Raw genomic sequence first — 275 nt, 5'->3', positions numbered from 1 at the left:
ACCCAAAGACTTTTCAAAATGTACATTTAATATGAATTTTATATGGACTATACTGCATTTATATCGAATTTACTGCAACAGTTATATTGAAGTGTAAGAATAGTTATTGATAATATATGATATTTTACTAGGTACTATATTATGTGAATCTTGTCTGAATTATTGATGAAATTCACATTAATTTGTGTATTCATATTTTTAAGCTTCTGTTTAAAATCTCTGCCCCCAACACCCCTAGCTCAATTTTACACTCGTTATTCATTCGCACACTTCGT

Source organism: Clytia hemisphaerica, unplaced genomic scaffold (assembly GCF_902728285.1).
Source record: "Clytia hemisphaerica strain Z4C2 unplaced genomic scaffold, Clytia hemisphaerica genome assembly, whole genome shotgun sequence".
NCBI classification, from domain to species: domain Eukaryota; kingdom Metazoa; phylum Cnidaria; class Hydrozoa; order Leptothecata; family Clytiidae; genus Clytia; species Clytia hemisphaerica.
Note: the sequence above shows the minus strand (reverse complement) of the source record.